Source organism: Anser anser, assembly GCF_964211835.1.
Source record: "Anser anser genome assembly, chromosome: 2".
Classification (NCBI taxonomy): Eukaryota; Metazoa; Chordata; class Aves; order Anseriformes; family Anatidae; genus Anser; species Anser anser.
The window spans coordinates 69,644,441-69,664,260 of record NC_139721.1 but is presented as its reverse complement, the minus strand read 5'-3'; the positions used below and the strand labels follow the sequence as shown (position 1 = coordinate 69,664,260).

At 43.0% G+C, this 19,820-nt stretch overlaps 1 long non-coding RNA gene across 2 annotated transcripts in view; it reads right to left on the bottom strand.

Moving 5' to 3' along the window:
• Positions 1 to 11,642: 11,642 nt before the first annotated feature.
• LOC310893412 overlaps positions 11,643 to 19,820 on the bottom strand; it is a 69,124-nt gene continuing 60,946 nt past the window's right edge. For both annotated transcript variants that reach the window (XR_014578964.1, XR_014578965.1), the window contains exons 3-5: positions 17,009 to 17,071; positions 16,321 to 16,401; positions 11,643 to 15,285 (exon numbers count right to left, since the gene is read on the bottom strand). This is a non-coding gene — a long non-coding RNA (uncharacterized lncRNA). The remainder of the gene's footprint in view (positions 15,286 to 16,320; positions 16,402 to 17,008; positions 17,072 to 19,820) is intronic.

Genomic DNA, 19,820 nt, shown 5'->3' with positions numbered 1-19,820 from the left:
TGGTGGACGAAAAGCTCGACATGAGCCAGCAGTGCGTGCTTGCAGCCCAGAAGGCCAACTGTGTCCTGGGCTGCATCGACAGAGGAGCGGCCAGCAGATGGAGGAAGGGGATTGTCCCCCTCTGCTCTGCCCTTGTGAGGACCCACCTGGAGTGCTGCGTCCAGGTGTGGGGCCCCCAGCACAGAAAGGATGTGGGGCTGTTAGAGCAGGTCCAGAGGAGGGCCACAAAGATCATCAGAGGGCTGGAGCACCTCTCCTGTGAAGAGAGAGATGAGGTTGGTCAGCCTGAAGAAGAGAAGGCTCCAGGGTGACCCTATCACGGCCTTTCAGTATTTAAAGGGGGCTTATTTAAAAGAGAGGGACTTTTTATGCAGGCAGATAATGATAGGACAAGGACGAACATTTTTAAACTTAAAGAGTATATTTAGATTAGATATAAGGAAGAAATTCTTTACTCAGAGGGTGGTGAGGCACTGGCACAGGTTGCCCAGAGAAGCTGTGGATGCCCCATCCCCGGAGGTGCTCAAGGCCAGGGTGGATGGGGCTTTGGGCAACCTGGTCTGGTGGGAGGTGTCCCTGCCCATGGCAGGGGGTTGGAACTGGGTGACCTTTAGGGTCCCTTCCAACCCGAGCCATTTCATCAATCTCCACTATCCGCAAGATGCAAATGCATAATTGCATGTACCAAAATAGGGAAGAAATTGATTCCTAGCTATGTCCTTATAGTCAACAGCACTTGAGCATTTACATTTTTTGGCTAGGCTTTGTGAAGAATAATTTGTAATGAAACAAAAATGTAAGCTGCTACTAGCACTTTCAGAGCTATGTTGAAAAATCATCATCCTTACCATCCCAATGTTTTCCGAGCTCCAGGGGTCAGAAGTGCTTCAGGGGACCCCGAGGCAGCAGAGGAGAGAGGAATGGTCCCAGTGGGCTCCCCCAGGGCTGCCAGTCTAGCTAAAGGCAGGAAGGAGCATTTTAGCCAAAGCCAGGCTCCAGGGGGATCCTGTACAGCTCCCCAGGTCCAGGGTAGCAAGGGATCCAAAGTGTGTGAAGGGACTGGTGAGCCCACGTGTGCTGAGAACAGGCAGCACACACAGCTGCAGAGGAGGAAGAGCAATGTCTGCATTCAGTGACTGACACAGTGATGCACACAGAGAGGGATAAGGACAATTTCCAAAGATTTTCTTCTAATCCCCACAGCTCTCCTTAAGAATGAACCTAACCCAGGTGGCTGCAGCCTCAGACTTGGTTAGCAAACCCTTGATAACCCCAAACACACAGGAGTTCCGGATTAGCATGGGAAACGCATGATGGCAGTGTAACTAATTCAAGAGTTTTTCACTAAAATGCGTATTTCAAGCAGAAAAGCCTGTATTACTGATTTTTTCTCCTAATCCCTCAGGAATTTATTCTTCATTGCTCTGTTTCCAAGTCCAATTTTACCTGCACAGTCACTTTATCAGAAATATTATGAATTCTAGAAAAATGAAAAGTAGTTGTGGTCCAATTTTCTCCCTCCCAGGTCAAGACTGATACCTGTATTGTTGCCATCAGTTTTTGCTCTGAATCTAGCTTTAGCACACAATCAGAGATAAGGTTTCTACCACCTCCCGACTTAGCAGATCCCACTGCTAGCAATGCCATGTACTTTGCAAATGCAGCCTGTGAACTGCACATAAGTGGCATTTTTTAAACTTTATTTTTTATTTTTTAAATTGCAAGAGCTGCTCTTCCTGTTCTGCCCCATTCCTCATATAACAAAATGAATGCTTCCCAGCACGGAAAGACACCTGGCTCAGAGAACAAGCCTCCCTCCCGGCCCCAGCTTGGTTTACACGCAATGTCAAACATAATGAACTAAATCTCCAGAAGGCCTGCCGGGGCACAACCCCTCGAGCAGCTGCCCTTTCTGCTCTGCAAGGACTCAAGGATTCACCCGGAGCAGATACAGGAACCATGCCTTTATTCCATCAGTACTTGAACTCCTGCTAACCATACAAACCCATCTGCATACCGCAGTCAGAAACCGCTTCTGATGTACCTGAAAGAGTATTCTAGGCTCTCTCTGAACCTTGAGCTTTAGAAAGCACTTCTTACCAAAAAATCATCATAGTCTGTGTTATTAATTACTCTTAGCATTGTCCTGATTTGTTTTGCCTAATTCTTTCTTTCTCCAACTTCTACTTCAATTACAATTGGTCATATTTTTATGCGTTTTCATTATTTTAGCATGTTTGTATTTCCTCCACTTCTAACTGTGCCTGTTCGATTTACATAACATTTCAAATTATAATTCAGCTCTCCCAGGGTTTTGTTTCCCTACAATTTGGTCTTGAGCTAGAAGACATAATAAGCATATGGGATTTTCATTTTTCCCCAAGTATTGGTAATAAAAATATATTTTTTTTTCCACAGACATAACTGTCTAGCTCTAGGTAATATCTCAAGGTAACAATTACATGAGGTGATTAAAAGTATCCTTTTAAATCTGACTCAAGATCAGTCAACTGTAAATGATAATTTATATTTTTTGGACTATTAACTTTATCAGAATAGTAATACCTGGAACTATAACCAACTTTAATTAACAGCTCATTATGATGGATACATGTTACTTATGGAGAGACACTGTGCTTATAAATATGTCCATTTTTTCCATAATTAATGCATGAAAGAGAGTTTGGGGAATCTGCCTATGTATGATTCATGAATTTCAACCTGATTTTATGAACCATCTCTATTCTTAAACCTTTTATTGTGTTCTGTCTGCTCCCGCACATACTTCGGAGAAGGGAGAAAAGTGTTGGAAGATCTGTCTCAAACAAGGATGAGTATTAAAGATTATCAATACTTGAACCAATCCTACTCAGGGACAACAAAAGAACAGTGATGTCCTTGAAGAAGCGGGTTTTCCCTAACTTCTCTGGAGGGAGCAGAAAGAATCCAGTTTCCACAGAAGCAGAACAAAGACTCAGGCATCAGGCTTGAAGACCACAGAGCTTAAAAGAGCTGGAGGGAGGGGGGACAGGGAGGAGGCCAGTACTTGAACAGATGATGGGAAGTTGAGCAACACTGTGGGAAATGGAGGAGCAACTGTTTGCCTGCAGCAGCAAGTAAAAGACAAAGAAAGAAGGCGGTCAAGAGACAGAAATGTGCAGTTCAGAAAAGAAGCCATGCAGAAGGGAATCCAGATCCTTTAAAACTTGTGCCTAATGTCAATTAATATTCCCCCATGAAAGGGAGACTGAAGCAGCTTATTTTATTGTTTTGTGCACAGCTGCACAGTTCTTGCAGTAGCTCATCTACAAGGTGCCTCATCTGGGACCCCTCACAAAGCCTCTTCTTGTCGCCTCTTCCATGTTCTACTGAGCTCAGGAGCTGGCACATTCTCCGAAGGAGCTGTGGGATTCACTATTTGCTCTGGACTGGGGAGGTACCAAGGCAGTTGTATCATGAATCCGTTTGCACGCAGAGACAGTAAACAGGGAATAGTGTGCCTAAAAAGCATGCCAGGAAGACTGGGAAAAGGGAATGGTAGGGTTTATGTGGGATCAGACTCACCAGGACCTGCCCAACCACTGCACCCCTGCAGAAGACATGCTGGAGCCTTCTCCTCCTGCAAATGACTGCCAGCAAAATGCTCTTCAGCAGAGCCTATGACATCTTGGATATAACACTGGTAAATCTATTTAATAGTAAAGTTAAAAAAGATCACCTCTAGCTGTTCAATTTCTGAACTTGTAATTGCCTGAAAATGCCATTAAACTGCTCTGTTTTAAAGGCAGCATTTTAAGAGGCAAAGTGAAGGTCTAGAAAGCAGTTTGGAAAATTCATTCTTTTACAAATATATATTCGGTAATTACCAGTGAGATCCAGGCACTTAAAGCCAGGTCTGATTCTCAGGAAACGATGCGGGGTACACACCTCAACAAGAGCTGAAATTCAGCCCCAGAACTGCAGCAGGGCTTGTAAATGTTTCTCAGTGCCACATAGGCAGGCAAGCACAGGCAACCTGCAACACACAACATAGCATAGCCAGCAGGGAATTGATGGTAACAGGAATCAAGCCAATCCATCTCCTCATTCCCAATAAGCAAATGTTTCAAATAATCAGGACATTTTCAGTGCAAAGACCCCTGAGCTGCACCTGAGTGAGCTGGTGCATCCCAAGGGCAGGTTCCAGCTGGGACACGACCCACGTGTGGCACTGTCCTGTCTCCAGAGCTAGCTCGTTCAGGTCAACCCGCACGATGCTGCATTTCATAGCACAGATATGTCCACGGCGTTCCCCCTGTACAAAGGGCTAATTACTACTGCAGAGAGGTAAGTGCAGTGACAGAAGGAAGACTGATCCAATCATTAGAAGTTAGGCACTTGTTTAATACTGTACCAAAACTTAGACAAAGTCCCCCAAACCTACAGGACAGTGCATTTCAGCAATAAGCATTTCAAAGAAAAATAGGCATCAGCATTAATGCCCAATTATGACGGATAACTCATGGTTAGCTGCTCTGGGCCTTTCCTAAATAAAATCTCTGTCTTTCTGCAAATGCAACAAACAAGCCTGGTATCATTTCAGAGTGGGCAAACTACAAACAGAAAGGTGTTTGTTATCTTGTTTGCTCAAGTTCTGCCAGAAAAACATCACCCACGCTGTTCTGGTGCCATAGACAGCACAAAGGGCTGACTGAAATACAGTGGAGTGGCCTTTGATGCAAACAAAACAGGCCACTTTCCCCTCCTGCCCCAAAGACTGCTTTTAAACCTGGAGAGATGAGGAGTTTATTGGAGGGACCCGTAATTCACTCCCCATGATGGGATGTGAGCAAAGCAATTTGGACTGAAGAAAACATAATGCATCTCTTCCAGGACATGAGTTGTGACAGGGTTTGCCCAAGAATAGCAGGGTGAAAAACTAGGCAAGGTATCTGCACATCTTAAAAGCCCATCCCAAATCTCATTACGACCAGGAATACCTATTCCAAAGCAGAACTAATTTTCTGGATCATAGTATGCTTAAAGAAAATATGGCCTAGTTTTTTCGATCACAGCAGATTCATTTTCTTCCCGCTTTTATTAACTTGGCATTTTATTTCACTGAAATGCTATGGGCCTTCCATATAAAAATGTCTCACAAACGCAATTCTCAACTAAACAGCCTTCTAAGTGCTGCTCGCCTTTGAGTTTATCCCTGTGGGGGCGTTCAAGTAGGAAGGGGGTGCGTGGAGGAAAGATTCATATTGAAGAAATTCTCTAAAGTAATTCAATAACCCCACATCTTTTGGTATAGTTTCACAGTCTCCTGTAGCTTGGCTGTACGTCAGCAGTTATATCTGGGTACTTACCACATAAGAATAAACATTTGTCTCAGTTTTTCATACCATGTTCATCTACGCCATAACCAGCGCATAATTACAAGCCATTGGTCTAAATGCTAACCGTTATTTGAAGACACCAGGTTGCAAACCACTAACAGAAATGTTTGACACACAATGCCCATCTCCTTCCAGCCTGCCCTTCTGTCCATCTGCAAGAATGGCAGGGTGCCCGTCCTCAGGCTGTTACAATAAGTTGGCAAAGGAACAACAGGCCTCCAGGAACTGGCTGAAAAACCTATGCTCCAACCTTGCCCCTCGATAGCAGCCCCCCCAGCTCACTGCTTTACTCTTTCGTGAACTTACACCAGTTTTTGAGCTTTAAATTAGAAGTTGCTTGTGGAGTCGCAGCCCTGGAATACATACAGACATCTGGCTTGGCTATGTGAGGGCAGCAGGGATCATTCTGCAGCAATTAAAAAAGCATTGTCAGAGAGAGCAGCATCTTAAATGGCACCTGTTGGCACTTTATGTGCCACAGAACAATACACGCAAATGATGACAAATACCCTGTGCAGTTTGGGTTGTCTCCAGAGATTTTACTGCAACACTTGTCAGGGAAACGTTAGCGCTGGTTGAATGTTGCACTGCAACAGGAAAATCCTGCCAGCAGTAACTGTATGGAAACAAGATTGGTGCCACCAGCAGACATGCAGAACTACAGAGGAAACAAAAAATGAAATAAAAAACCTCTCTGTTTAAAAACACAGGATGGGAATCAGATCTGAGCTCTGCACAGATCTACTGAAGTCACTAAAATGGTGATACAGGCTACAGGAGCTCCTCTCCATCTAACAAGAAGATACATTTCCCTGTTTGGGATCATGATGCTCTGCTCTCTTGATCCACTCCAGCATTTTCATACAGGTACTGCAGAGCCATATGGGACAGAATAGGCTGATGTCCCTCTCTCTTCTTAAAAGGAACAGAGCTGATCATTTCTCTCACTGAGAACATGTTTTGCTAAAGGTAATTTATTCCCCCCTCCTTCTGGTTTCTCTAAAGGCCCCATCTCCTTCCCCAAAAATTTCCTCTGTGATGGTTTAGCCCCATGCAGAGACATGGAGAGACTTTACTTTCATTGAGAGCCTTTACTAGTAACACTACATCAGTTCCAAGGTCTTAATTCAAGGGATGAAGAAAAAAATGTTTTAAGTGAAGGAGAAAAGAGTTGAGTGGAAACAAAACCTCAGGAAAGACAATGAGTGATAAATCAATAGTATCTTCTGGGTAAGGCACCCCCAACCCCAGCATTTCTTGGCAACGCATCTGACTTCAGCCTCTCACAGCTGTGAGTGACTATTGAACTAACACTTCAGTACTAGCATGAGCCATGTCCCTCATTCTCTGCTGTCACAGTTGCAGTTTGCTGCTCAGGTTCAGCTCTGGGCACTAAGAAATGAATGGCTCTGAAGGTACTACTTAAGGTTTTCTCAGCTGCACTGCACGTGCTTTTACTTGCTGATGAGTTAAAAAAAAGGATTCCCTTGCTAGAGGCCACCTCTCCATTCAATCACTGCCTTCCAGAGCTTCGGCACAAGCAATCTATTCCTGCCAACTCCCTCAAAGCCACAGAGGCTCAGTACTGAGTCTCCAAGGAGGAAACAAGAGGTGGATGAAAACACAGAAGAACAGTTCTTCTAACAGAGATGCAGACGCAAGACAGAAAAAAGCAAGAGTTGCTTTTTGTTTTGTTTAACCTGACTTGCCATGGAAATGAAACCGATGCAGTCCTTGCTTTTGGCTCTGTTCCTCAGCTTCTTGCTGCTTTTCTTGCTGATGTCTCTACCTCCCGTAACTTCAGAACACACGAGTGATTTCAGCATGGTACAAGTCTCTGAGGTTTCTACAGATTTCATAAAGACAGACACCTGAGTAGAGGACGGATATTCTGTAAGCCCTACAAGCAAGAGAAACAAAGCAGTGGAAACTTTTACTGTATAAGGCACCAGAAAATACACAGAGTAAAAAGCTTATACCCATGCTGACTGAAGCTTATAGTCACAAACAAAAACTGTAGGAAAACAAAAAACTCCTGGTTCCATTGTTATGGGCATGCTGTATTCCACTTTTCAATGGCTTACTCTGAACACGTGCAGGACAGCACAACTGACCTTCTGCATCACGGAGGAATATAGGCCTACAACCATGACTGCATAACTGAATCAAGTGCAGTAGCCTGGAACATGCAGTTTCTTTCCCCTGCACTCATTCACAGGCACCAGAGAATATTCCCTTCCCTCCATCTCTTCTGTCTCACTGGAGTTAGAGAGCTGCTCTGGGCCCTTCCAATCCCTCCTCACCAACAAATGCGGGCAGTAAGCTCCCCGCTGCAGAGCTTCAGGCTACAAACCAAGTTCTGGAGCAAAACACAAAATGGAAAGAAAAAGATAAAACAAACATTCTTCTTTTTAATTAGCTACTTCATTGAACAAATAAGGCACGGATACACCAAAATAAAAAAAGGAATGTGCAAACTTGGGAAGTATTAAAGCTACAGAGTTTTTCTTACTGAGGAGAGGGCCAAACACGAAGAGGGAAACTGTTGGCTTAGTTCAGGAAGCATCAGTTACCAATACTCATAAATGATGATGAAGCAGCAGATTTCTAGGGCCCTCCACTGACTGCTGACATAAAATGCAGGACACCTCCCCTTGTCCTGTATAGGATAAGGGTGCTACATGCAGGTAGAATTAGTTATAGTGACACCATGGACAGAACAGGATGACAGTGCTGGCCGCGAATTTTAAGAGCCAGCCTGTGGACAGGAGTCTGAGCAGAACTTCAAAGAACAACCCATTAAAAAGACATACACCTCCCTTTCAGGGTGATAGGTCATCACAGCTTTTCTGCTTTGGGCCCCGCGGTCAGCTATGCAATAGATCATGGTCACCACCTAACTTGTAACTGTGCCACGGGTGAGGGAGCATGGCTTGGATAAACCTCGGGAAAGAGAAGCGAAATGCAGTGCTGAATGAAGGTCTGAATCATGTCCATGCTTTGTCGGGGGCCTACAGCCATAAAACATCTAGCTGTTACAATGTGAGCTGGTGATTCCTTTTTCCTGGAACAGAGCCCTTTGATATACTTCTGCAGCACACCACAAGTCAGAAGAAATACATCAGCATTTCTGTGGTGAAAGCTTACTGAAAACACGCAAAAGAAAAAATACATATATTGAAGACAGACAGCATTCTCAGACCCCGTTTTAAAAAATAAAATCTCTTTCCTCAACATTTGCTTTGGCAGTCTAACAGAGCGTAGCATGCCAGACCAGTACCTCCTAGTAATCTGTTAAAACATCGTAAGCACAAAAATATTTTCAAGTCATTGATAATTTGGGGGTGTTGGGAAGACTGGAGGGACCACGAAGAATAAAAGAACATGTGTCTCAACACCAGCCTGCAGTGCCACGGTGCAATGAGGATCTCTGGGCTGGCTCCAAACATCAACAGCCTGCCAGAACCCCTGCATCTGAGCAGCTAGACCTTTTCCAGCTCCTTTAATTGACACAAACAGGAAGCATGTGGCCTGGTACTAAGCGTTGAGGTGTTGTCTCCCTTTTTTCCTGTGGGTTCCACTGTGGTTTGCTACCCCACATCCTACTGCAGTTTTCACTCCTTCCCAAAAAAAGCCCCATAACTCAAACAATAAATCACCATTTTACAACCAGACATAACTCAGTCTGGGCAGGGTCACCACATGCAGCAGTTTCCTAAAGCAAAAATATATATCTGTGCTCATTGTAAACCTAAAAGAAACCATTCTGATCATCTGTGCCATAGCAGCACAGCCTTGCCAGAGTAATAGAGCTCTGCTTCACATCCACGGAGCCCTCCTTCAAAGGCTGACGCTGGGATCCTGGTAAGACACGCCTGTGTCTATCTCCTATCTCCCCTACACTGAGAAAGGGGAGCCTCTTTTGTCTGGCTGAGAGTTGAAAAAATCCCAGCGCCCACTTTCCAGCCAGCTGACAGATGTATAAGAGACGCTGTCAACTCATTTCCCATAAAGCAATTAGATCAAATCTAACATCTTTCAGCTCACAATGAGCTGGTTGGTTTAACAACTGATGGGCAGCTAAACACTGCTCTACTACACCGCTCTCTCACTGCCCCTCCTCAAAGAACAAAGTGGGAGAAAATACCATAGAAAAATTAAGCTCTTATGTTGAGATAAGGACTGGGAGAAAACTCACCAAATACCATCACAGGCAAAACAGACTCAGGGAGTCTGCAGGGAGTCCCTGCAGACTGCAGGGAGATTAATATAATTTATTACCTGTTGCTAACAGACTAGAGCAGTGAGAACTAAAAGCAAACCAAACCACCTTCCCCCACGTTCTACTTTTACCTCCTGCTGAAGAGCTGAACAGGAGAATGGGGGCTGCGGTCACTCCCTGATGCTTTGTCTCCGCCGCTCCTTCACAGTCCCTCCCTGCCCCTGCTCCACGTGGGGTCCCTCCCACGGGATGCCGTCCTTCCCAAACTGATCCGGCATGGGCTGCCCACAGGCAGCAGCTCTTCAAGAACTGCTCCAGATATGGGTCCTTACCACGGGCTCCATCCATCCCCCAGGAGCAAACTGCTCCAGCACGGGTCCCCCACGGGCGGCAGCTCCCCCCAGGCCCCCTGCTCCTGCGTGGGCTCCTCTCCACGGGCTGCAGCTCCGGCCCGGGGCCTGCTCCTGCGGGGGCTCTCCATGGGCCGCAGCCTCCTCCAGGCCACATCCACCTGCTCCACCGGGGGCTCCTCCACGGGCTGCAGCGTGGAGATCTGCTCCGTGTGGGACCCGTGGGCTGCAGGGGGACAGCCTGCTCCACCAGGGGCCTCTGCACAGCCCGCAGGGGAACTGCTGCTGCCTGCCTGGAGCTCCTCCTGCCCTCCTGCTGCACTGAGCTTGGGGGCTGCTTCTCATCATTTTCTCACTCCTCTCTCATGGCTGCTGCTATCCATTTTTTTCCCTTTCTTAAACCTGCTCTCCCAGAGTCCCACCCAGCGTTGCTCCCTGGCTCAGCTCTGGCCAGCAGCAGGTCCCTTTTGGAGCCGGCTGGAGCAGGCTCTGATCTGACATGGGGCAGCTGCTGGGCCCTGCTCACAGAGGCTGCCACTGCAGCCTCCCTGCTACCAAAACCTTGCCACGTATAGCCAATACGGAGCAACATTAGGCCGCACACACACACGCACTGAACCACTAGGCCCTTTAAAAAAACCTCTGTGTACTAATTCAAGCAGTATGAACCTGCCAGATCTAGCCAAAATGTGGACTGCCCAAGTATTTTCAGTGAGGTCTAATGAGTGAGCTGTTCTATTTGGTGCAATACCTACCTCATCACAACTTTACAACTGCATCAGTCCATTAAATTTTATGCTTCTGCATTCAGAAATGATAACTACCTACAGAAAGTAACCATCACTTCACCTTAACTGCAGTAATACTCCATAGAAGTGACAAAAGGTCACTTGATTAAAATATTTTAAGCTGGCCTACGAGGAAAAAGAATACGTTTGTATTTCCCTTGGTCAGAGCACAAGCTCACCATTTGATTGCAACTTGTTTGATAGCAATCTGCTAGTATTTGTATAGGAGTCCTTGAAGAATCAGAAGAAAAACAGCAGAAAGAAAACAGAGCAACATAAAACAGACTTAAAGACATCTTGTGAATACCCAAGTAGTGGAAGAAATGAAAATGATTAATGGTATAGTATCAGCACATAACAGCATGGTGGAAGTAAGATAGCTGGGTTTTAGAAAGCAGGGCCATTAACAGACAAGGTGAAATGACCAGGCAAACACTGGTTGCTGAAGGACAAGGTAGCGAAAAACAAAACAAGTTACTGTTGCCTGCAACACCTGGTACTAAAAAGCCAGGGCAGCAGGCCAACATGCTAATGAGAAAGAGAAAGGCATGGTAATTATTCCTCCCCTCTCATGAAAAACCAGCAGGGTTCAATTTATCCAGAATAAAAACTATATTCCATTGAAGTAGTATTACAAGATCAGCTCAATATCTAAACTTAGCTGTCTACTAAGCAGTTCTCTCCTAAGAACTTAGCAATGGAAAAAAGAACACAAGGCATTTTGCGAATTATTGCTCCCCCCTCCTTCAAATGGGTATTAAATATAGAACTAGAGGAATGAAAGTATAACCCCCCCCCCCCAAAAAAAAAGCTTTTTTTCCTTTCAAAAATCCTAAAATCTAGATGAATAGCCATGAAAACTCAGGGAAATTCTAAAATTGGACTCATAGGCTGAGCAAAATTCAGGTTTGGAATACAAAATGTGAGCACTACCTCAGTTGTGTCATTTTGTATTCCTTTAAAAAGCTCACCGCATGAATTTTCCCTAAAGTGAATCCAGTCATTCTGCTCTTGCATAACTGGAAAACAAAACCTAATACACGTAAATAAACACCTTCCTTCTAGCTCTCATTTAGAAGAAAATCTTCTAGATGCAGAACAAATGGAAATGATGTAGCTACATTTTGCCATGCTGGCAGTCAGACCAAATAAGATTCATAACAGACTCTTGACTTCTTTTCGGTAGCAGAGACAGCTAATGAAGATTTAGATGAGCATGAAATAAATGACACCTCATATCAGTGCAAAGAATGTTGCCCTTTTACACATCAGTTTTGTCTCTTCCAGCACAATCCTCCATTTCATGTTTTAACTGAAGAAGCCATACACTTTTCACAATGCTACTGAACTCATCTTGGATGTTATGGATACCATGGTCACTGCACACACAAAGACTTTTGCAGAAATGACACCTAACCTTTCGCACAAAGTGACAAACACAACAGGTTAATCTAAGTGACCTCAGACCACACCCTTCTTGTTACAGGTGTATGTATTGCAATCTATTGCTCATTCTGTGTTCAACAGCCAACAACCATTGGTCTCTGTTTTCTAGGATGCATAAAAGATAAGCAATATCAGTGCTTTAAAGAGGTAAATTATTTATCATCAACAGCAATAGCTTTGAAACAATCACACTAACTTTCATATCTTAAAGAGACTTTAAAATTCTCTCACAATATAAGCGTTATGGAAAGAGTTGTTCTTAAGTGCAACCCAGTAGCACGTTTTTTTCATTTCTCATAATTCAGTTTTCGGCAGGCTGCTCAGCAAGTCTCTCCACTACTGCAGCAGGCAGCAGCATTCCTGCTCAGTGACTGGAACAGCCACGATTACATTGCCTGCTTTTTATGCTGTCTTGCACGCTTTCTAGATCCCTTAATGGTGAAGAACTTGTCTCTACTTATGACTTCTTGACCGTACTTATGACCCTGACCTTCACTCAGCTATGTGTGCTTACTCCGAGTCTTTAAAGGTTTTACTGAGACTATACCCTCATTGTGCAATCTGCTTTTCAGAAATTTGCCCCACTCTAAGTGCTTACTTAAAACTTTTTAATTCTTTTTGAGGAAAATCCCATTTTTCTGAAAAATGGGGGAAAAGAACTATTCAAAATATTTTCCCATACTGCATGTTCACTTTATATGAATTCATAGGAACAAAATGAGGTTGCAATCATATATTCCTCATTTGTACACTAGATCTATTTTAAACACTAATAAAGGATGCAAAAAAAAAAAAATAAATAGATGTTGAAGAAAAGAAGCCATTAACTGAGAAGTTAATAGGCTCAGATTCACTCAGCTTTAAAACCAGAACTGAAGAGCTCTTAATAAAAACAACCTTGTATATTGCAGCTGCTCATGATTCAGACCCTGCTCTTTCTCTTCCTCTTACACAGACCATACAATGGAGGGAAGCTAAAAGGCAAGGTCCAGAGGTGTTAGTGTGGTAAGCATCCCACTTTGTTTACCCTCCTGTTCTACATAGCCCAAGTACCAAGAAGTATCCATCTTGAAACAGAGGCATTTTGTCTCATGCAAAGCTGGTAATTACTCTTAATTTTAAATGGCTGTTTTTAGCCTAGACAGCTCACCCCTTCTCCAGAGACGAGGGTGTCTGCGCAGGTACAAACTCGCGGGGGTAATGCGGTGGCTGAGAGATCAAGTGCCCTGTGTCAGCACAAGCTTGCCAGCACGGCCCCCTTGCAGGCAGGGAGAAGCAGCTGCACCAGTACCTGCACCCAGCCTCTCAGCCACCTTACCCAGCCACTGAGCTCAGGCTGCTGCAGAGGAAAGTTGCTAAAATAGCTCCCACCCCACCCACAGCCCTACCCCAGCTTCTCTGGCATCTGTCCTGCTGTTTCAACAACACCCCTTCACACTAACAGACTGAGTCTCCAACACAGGGAATGCATACATTAATTTCTATTCTGTTTCTGTAATCAATAAGAAAAGATCTTTATATGCTTTAATAGTAAACAGATGTTTCTTCAGTACTGCTAGAAAAGCAGCATTTCTTACAGTTAGATACTGCTCAGAGGTTACAGAACAGCATGACCACCCCTTGTCAAAGGGGATGTTTTCACTTGGGCATAATTTAACCTTAATCTTACCTAACCTTGTGTTGCTTCGTAATTTTTTATAGCTGTAACTTCTATAGACTAGATGTCTTGAACCATGAAGCTACAGTTATGGAGAATTTAACTGTATTTATGTAGCTGACAAAAATTATATATCATTTCCTTGGTAGTTATCCTTTAAAACACAGAGATTTGAAGGAGTATTGTTCAAAGGCACAAAAAGCAGAAAAGGCTTTGCTGCATAAGGACTTCCTTGAAAACTTCCTCTACGCTTTAAAGTTAGCCTATATCCTAAGTCTCCAAGCCTTTCAATGAGCTTAGATATCTGATCAACAGTTTTGCTTTCCAAAAACTTCTCCATTACTGGTTTCGGAAACCACTTTCCCAGTGTGGAAGGAGAACAGTGCAATGGTGTGGTGGTTGTGAGAGGGGAGAGCTGGGGCCAGCTCCCACCCAGCCCCTTACTGGTGCCCTCCTGTGAAGGCAATAATTTTGAAACAGCCTTGGTAGCCGCATGAATGCTAGGGAGGATTTCCAGTTACTTTGGTGAAAGTGCAAGCGCAGATATAGTTATATGATAGCTTATGGTTGTAGCACAGCTTATTTTGGTTCCTGCGTTAGAACAGCCTTCAGGTCTGCTGAAACAAAGCTGTTTTAACACAGTTCTATTCAGCAAAACAATCTGGCATACAAGAGTCCTTAGCCCCTCTTTACTTTAGATTCCTTGTATAAAAAATAGTACTTCCATAGCCCACAGCAAGAGCTGAAGTTTTCCATTGCAAAGCTTTTCACAACAATCCTGACTTCAGGTATTGCCAGGATCCCCGTCGCAGCCCATGCCCCAGCGCTCATTCCCACAGCCCAGCTAGCCACATCTGGGTAACATTTGTGCGGTTCTATTACAAGCTGATCTGGTCTTTAAAAGTCTCTATTTAAGAGAGACCAGGGCAGGTTCACAACATGGCCACACTGCAGCTGAAAGGACACTTTGAGACATAAAGGGTAAGACCCCCTGAAAGGAGGTGTAGTAACACCTAAGCCAGTCTGCCACCCAAAATGACAGACTGGGGGCCTACAATCCCAAGCACGCAAGAAAGGAGGGCCATAACAAGTATTCCATTGAGATACATCATGTCAGGAAAACTGAACTGTCATAACAATATGCCTTAATTCTCATGTACTGTAAAATGGGCTTTTAAATTCCAAAGTAAGATGCTTGAGAAAAAACATCCCAGATTTCCTTTCCCATCCTCGTTTCTGCCGAGCGTTACCACATCGTGCCATTCCAGGATCACCTCCTGGCAGGTGCTGCTGACACAGTTTGCAAATGTCCCATCCTCCTGTGCCAGATTATCTTTCAATTCCAATCCTCCCTCCCATCTCTTTCTTCTCATGGAGGACATCTGCTGTACCACAAGAGTCCTCTGCTTCACGGGCACTACACAGCAGCAGCAGCTCAAACAAGCTGTTCAGATCAAAAAAAAAAAAAAAAACAGCCCTCCTAATATGCACACGTGCTACCTTAATGGTTTGCATCTCCCCTTCTTAAGGTCACTGTTCTGTATACCCTAAATATTAAGCAAGGCATATATATATATTATGTATACGTACATTATATATTATACACACACAAGAACGAAAGTAAACATCACCTTCAGATGTGATGGGTTTGATCTGGATTTAAACTAGGTAGTTCCCAACATGCACTCTGGAATAGCAGCTGAATCCCCAACACTAGGATTTTTATTCTGATAATGCTAGAGTTAAAAACCTGGGCAACCTCAACATACTTGTCACGAAGTGATAAACACTTAGAACTTTCATTTGCAGTATATGTAGCAGTTTCTTCATTTCTAAGACAACTCTCCATATCCACGAAAGCATTTTGCTGCTTCCATTTTTAATCATTCCATACTCCAACCACCAAAATAATCTAAAGGTGGGATGGATATTAATACAGTTCTGCATGAACCCATGTACTTACCTACAGAATTGTGTTTGTGGTGTTTTTGTTTTGTTTTTAATGCACAAAGGATTCTCCACATGAGGTAAAAGCAATGCTTGCTTTAAACATAAAAACATAATATCCTCCGTCTGTACTTCACACTGTACAAAAGAACTATATAAAGAGAATCTGTTCTGGCACCCCTTCCAGCTGTGCTCTTTCTGCTGCGTAGAGAAAATTTACAGTATGGTAACCTCTCCCTCTGTCTCTTCCTCACTTAATCTTACAGAAAGCTGAAACATACATTTTTCATTTCACTATCCTGGCAAGATGAAAAACCATTTTTCAAGTTATTGATAATTTTTGTCAAACACAATGCTATTTCTGAATACAAACACGGTGGTTTTTTTTGTTTGTTTGTTTTTTTGAAGAAACACTCTTATTTATGACTACATTTTGCCAAAAGAATAATTAAACTATAATTGTTTCGCATCTAAAATATTAAGGTAGGACACCCAGGCCAAAGGAAATACCATGTGAGGGAAACAGAAATACCTTCATTCCTCTAGTGCTCCCACAGCTGTACCCAAGACTCCATTCAGCCAACACTGGGCTTCAAGCAACAGCATCAAATCACTGCAATATCAAGTAAGGATGAAAACAGTTGGAGAATTCACCAGTGTGAATGCCTTACATGAGAAGGCAAGCTCAAACTGCAACACAAAATCCTGCAGAAGCATCCTTTCCAAGAATCACTGGATAACAGGTTGAAGGGGGGAAAAAATTAAAAAAATCAGGCCATTACTTTAGACTAATATTAGATCATCTCAGCTGTAAGGAATTGTTTGCATTCTTCAAGAGGTTGGAGCACTGCTGCTTACAATCTATTTAATTCCTTCCACAAGTAAGGGTACATTACTCTTCCTGCTTTAATGCCTTAGGGAATAGTTGTGTTTTAAACAAACTTTGAGGTGTGCTACCACAATTCTTATGATGTATCTGTGGAAAAATGTTACACAATTCCTCCTGTGTTATTCTCTGTAGCTGTCTCTGCACTAACTCAGCTTCATTAGCAGAGGCTTCAGAAGACCTTCTTCCCACCACAAAAAGAAAGAAAAAAAAAGAAAAAAAATCTCCCATCCTCCAATTTCTTATTCTTGCTGTCTGCCAGTCGTGATGCTTTTGCAAAGATTTTCCTGAAGACAACTGCTCCCATTATTTGCCTTCCTGCTTTGCCTCTTACCTGCTGTATTTGTTTTCACCTCACCAAAGGATGGTTTTAAGTCAGCTCTCAGGCAGTTAGATCCTACGGCGAATGGAAGTCACAGTTGGAAGATTAGAAGTAAAACCTTTATCCTAGCTTCCCTTAAAAGGTCAGCTTTCAACTGAATTACAAATATCATGGATTTTTGTACTGCTCATTTTCAACCAAGTCATATTTTCACAACTATTTGTAAAACAAATAGTCTTGAGCAAGTTTTCCCTATGATAGATGACAGGGATTCTGCTTGCTTTGTGAGGGATGTCTGACGAGCAAAGGCCTGTCTGTACAAAAACATTACGATGATCCATGGATACAAAAAATACATGCCCAGAAAACCTGATTTCCAGCTGCCAGCAATGCTATGCTGCCTCAGAAATTGACCTCTGCACCACTGTGTCTAGGAACATATACTGCTTCAGACGTAAGAAGTGTGAGCTGCAGAAAGCAGCAGTATACTAACAACAACATACAAAATACTATGGGAGGGGTTCTACTGTCCTAGAAAATCTGGAAGACACAGGCCCTTCACAGCTCAAAAGTATGCTTCCAATATTAAGTCACTGCTCATTAACTACCTGTGATGAGCTAGTAGTCTTACCAGCTCTTCCTTCCATGTGCTGACCCCATGATAAGCCTGTGCTGAAGCCAGGCTAATTACTGCCAAGGATGAAAGTCCATTGCATTGCCTAAACAAGAGCCCGTGGAAGGACTTCTTTCCTCTCCTTGTCAGGATACCTTCCCACCTCCAATGTCTCCTCACCAATGTGGAGGCACTGACAACAGGTGGAGTAAGCCATACCAAGTGGACCCATTTTTAAAAATATCGTACTAAATGAAATTCCACCTGGTGTTTAATCTGTACCTGAATGGACTGCACTCAAAATCTCAGTGTTTTTAAATGAGAGCAGAATCTGGTTAGCCTTGTAGCAGGAGACAGAAGAGTGATTCCCTCAAGTGATGGGAAAACACCTGACAGGAAACACACGCAAAAAAAAACCACACAAAATTCCAAATAAATAATTCCTTGGGGAATATCTATATTTAAATTCACAGCCTTGAGTTTAGTAATGTTACAAACAAAACACAAGTAGAATGTGGTGCAACGTAGACATAGTGCTTTGGAATTGATGTGAAACTTCAGAAGTGCCTAGAAATTTTCTGATAAAGAGAACTACAAAAAAAGGAAAATCATACCACTAAATACACCCCTCAAACAACTGTAATCTGGCTTTGCTAATTAGATAGACAAAAGTAAGCCAGGAGTCTCCCTCCATCAACAAAAAACTTGGGTGGAATTTTGAATCATGTGTGTTCATACCTGAGAGGCAAAGTGCTAGGATATGACCAGTACAAATGCTGTCACTGATTTAAATCTTCTACATGATTGCTAGTATATGTAAATCTGAGAAGATCACTGAATTCACCGATGTTTCATCATGAGCACACACAATTCTCCTGGCCCAAGGTACACAGAGGGATTTCTGTAAAAGGACAAAGCTCCTCACAGTCAGGTTTTAAGTCTCCTCTAGGATCCCTAGAATTTTCCATTCTTTTCTGCACAGTGTGTCACCAGGTTTTTGTTGCATCTTCCTCTAATTTTTCTGTTGATGATGGCAATCCACCATTATGCAGTATCTCACAGGCACAGGTAGCCTCCCTGACATTAACAAAGACTAGAAGTTCCTTGGTAAGACCCTTCCCCTTCTGGCTACACACTACTTCATGTGTATGCATATACGTGTAGTTTATTTCACAACTACATTTTTAATGTAATGACTCAATTCTTTCTACTCAGAAAGCGGCTAAACTGTAGTGATATTTACAATTTCACTTTTTACAATAACAGCATTTCTACCTTTTCTCTGTCTGTTGATTTATATACATATTAATTATTTTGCTGATGCCCTTGGTATTACATCTGATGCAACACAGACAGCTGTCAATACATATGGTCCAACAACTTGCCCTTCTCAGTGTGTCCTCTAGGCCCATATTCCTATATCCATGCTTTCAGGTCATGTTAGTGCAATATTTATTTGCATATTTCATCAATTTTTCCTACCGAAGGAGTATGTGCCATGTCGCTCATTGATTTTCCCTTTGGTTATAATTAGAAGAAAGCTTATCTTATTATCATCCTGTGAATATCCACACAGTCTCAATGCCCCAGTAAAAGTTTCTCTGGAATCATTTATCTCTGAGTTAAAATTACACAATTAAGTAACATTTAAAAAGGAACCAAACATCACTACCATCACAGCAAACAACATTTTAATTGTTCTTTTAGAAGAAAGCCACACAGATTGCTGAAAAGGAAACTTTATGCTAAGGAAAGCCTTTACAAAAAAGACTAAGTCTGGAAAGTATAGAAGTGCTGTAACAGGATTTTCCACAACCGCTTCTTTTTGCCACTTACCTTAAAATCCAGCTTCCAACACAGACTACAAAGAAACACGGTCAGTAATTGTTACATATTCATAACAAAAATGCACGTCACGTCCCATTTCCATCAAGCTACACACCATGTACTAGCTACATCATCTGGTGGTATACACTACATGTATATGCAAACAGGCCTATCCTATGATCGTTCTCCAGCAGCAACACTAAGGTCTCTACCCCATCTCAATAGCCAGCCACAACAGCACAGCATCAAGATGACATCAAACACTCTAAATCGTACACAAAGATACAATTAACTAAAATATCACCTCAAATTTTTCATCTGTCGGGCACCATTTATAAAGTTAAACAGTCAAGTTCAATTTCTAGAGATTTTAAACTGAAAAAT